The 2,589-nt window shown below is 43.2% G+C and overlaps 1 protein-coding gene across 1 annotated transcript in view; it reads left to right on the forward strand.

The window, feature by feature from the left end:
* The window catches only part of DCUN1D4 (DCN1, defective in cullin neddylation 1, domain containing 4), an 81,558-nt gene that overhangs the window by 54,911 nt on the left and 24,058 nt on the right, over positions 1-2,589 (forward strand). The window lies entirely within an intron of this gene.

The raw sequence follows: 2,589 nt of genomic DNA on the forward strand, positions 1-2,589 counted from the left end.
CAGCATGTAATCAATATTTCTTAAAAATCATTGAGGTATTTTACGTTTACGGCCCATCTTAGTTCGTATCAGCCGCGTTTCCAGTGCTCCCCAGTCACATGTGCCTAGTGGCTGCTGTGGTGGACCCTGCAGGTTTAGAACTTAAAAGGCAAAGGCTTAGCATCTGGTTTCTAGGCAGTGAGAAAAAGCTGAGTAAAGTATAATTTAAAAGTGAAAATACTGGCCATCTTCTCTTTTATATATTCTGATTTTGGCTTTGGGCAAAATTAAAACTTCATTACACTAGTGATAAAAAAATAATAAAGATTCTGTTTGTGTTACTTGGTTCATAATAAAAAACCAGGGATTTTATGTATTCGCTTTGTGCTTGTATGCATGCGCATGTGTGTGTGCGTGTGCACACGTGTGTTGTGTTCGCTAAGAGGTTCATTCAAGAAAACAGATTGTTACTCTGTGTTACGCCTTGAAAGATGCAGTCGAGGTGGATGGCATGCGGCCTGCACCTGGGCACCCAGAGCTCAGTCTGCTTGACACCGCCGCCTAGAGGAATCGTGTGCTCAGCCTCCCCTGGGGCTGTCAGTCCGGAACAAGTGGTGGTGCGTGAGCGTAGCGGAAGTTGTGGCAGCAGCTAGTGGGGAACGTGCGTCTCTACGCTCCCTAGCTCATTCTCAGCCAGAGAAGACACAGCTCTTGTTTTGATTGACTGTTTATTGCCTTATTCTAACGTGTGGTTTTGAGGTCACCTCTGTTGAATTAGTCTAATGGTGGGAGTGTTTAAGCTTAAAAAAAAAAGTGAGTTAGAACTGCAGCTAACTTTGTGTAAAACTGATGATGGGCCGGAAAAATACCTTTGGGCTAATAAGCAAAGGAACGAAGGCTTTTTCCTGGGTAATAGGGTAAAGTTACCTCTGATTTTATAACCTTTAGGGTTACTGTACTGATTTCTGTCACTTCTGAATCTGTTACAGCAGCAAACTGAAATAAAGGATCTTACATTGTATGCATGTTTTGTTTTGGGAAATGGTGCTCTTGGAAGGGTGACATTGTCACCCTGTGGCTTCCGTGAGTTTTATTATACATGGTACACGGAAAAACATGGGGAAACTTGGGTTGAAGATGTGGCTGTATTCTAAAAAGTCTCAGGCTAGTGGCTTATGCTTCCCATGCCTGTTCACGGGCCCTGTGAGAACCCAGTCCCTCTGAAGATGTTCTTGTTGAGTAGCCACTAGATGGCAACCTGTGGTTCCGAACAGGGTGACTCAGAGGCCTTTTTCCCTAATAGAGATTAGTCCAGAGGCTCTGCGGGGACAAGGTCCCCTTTAAAGGAGGTTAAACTCTTATTTACAGTATCAGCTCTAACCCGAGGTAATCATTCTTAATGGGTACATGCAGTAGAAATATTACTTTGTGCGTTTCATGTTTAAAACACAAGAACTGTTAATTTCTTACACGTTGGACGTGATCTCTGAGCATCTTTAAGACAAAGGGACGTCTTTTTGCCAGGGTGGCTGGGCTGTTCCCAGGCATGGTACAGAACTTCACATTTCACCCTGCAGCTCTGCCCAAAGACTTGCAGCTTATTTATTTTAACTCTATAGTAGATACCTAAATGAGTGGTTCCTGCTCCTGAATCCATTAAAACAAACAACTTCTCTTCTTTCTCTCATTGGACAGGACTAAACTAAGCTGCCAGTCAAAATCTGGCCAATTTCCTATGGCTTTGGTCCTTGACCTACCTTTCCAGTGAAGAGCAGGGATCTGGGCCTTATACTTTGAGGTTAGCTAGTTTCCCTTCTCTTTGACCCTCCCCCGTCACAATGATTATTTATATACACACCATTGAAAACTTGAACCCTATGGTAGAGTAGCCAATGTCAAGTAAGCCCTGCCTCCCAGACGTACTCCTGCTTACTGCATTCTTGTACATCCTTCTTTCTCCATTGCCCCTCATACGGGTTCTGGCGGTAGATTTCTAACTAGGATCTCGGTATCTCCTCTTTTTCTTCCCCAAATCCTGCTCCACAGAGATCCAGAGTGAGGGTCTCAAGATGCAAGCCTGATCATGGTCTCTCTTATGGCGGGAGGTGGCTTCCATTGTTCCTAGAATTTAATTTTAAAAATCCTCACTGTGGACCACAAAAGCCCTTTATGTGCTCACCCTACCTCTCAGCCTCGTCTTGTGCCTGTTTCCCTCTTACTCTGTCCACTCCACCGACAGTGGTTTTCTTTTAGTCCCTTGGACTTGTCATACCCCCTTCTGCCACTGGGCCTTTGCACATGCTGTTCCTGATACCTGGAGAGCCCTTCTCACCTCTCCAAAAGCATCTAATTCCTCCTTATCTTTCGGCTTTCAGCTTATGTGTCAGTCCCTTGAAGAAGTCTTTTCTGACTTCTAAAATAGTTTTAATCTTTTTTATTGTCCAACATGAGAAAGAAATAAAGGACATTCTAAATTGTTCTGTTCCATAGAAATTAAACATTTACTCTAATTTTTGGCACTTAGATAGTTCATCATCTCGATAGGTCACAAGGACTTATTTGTAGTTAGCTACAAAAACGGAGCTTTCACAAATTTATTGCTAAGAATAG

The sequence above is a fragment of the Propithecus coquereli genome, unplaced genomic scaffold (genome assembly GCF_000956105.1).
Source record: "Propithecus coquereli isolate 6110/MARCELLA unplaced genomic scaffold, Pcoq_1.0 Scaffold143, whole genome shotgun sequence".
In the NCBI taxonomy this organism is placed as follows: Eukaryota; Metazoa; Chordata; class Mammalia; order Primates; family Indriidae; genus Propithecus; species Propithecus coquereli.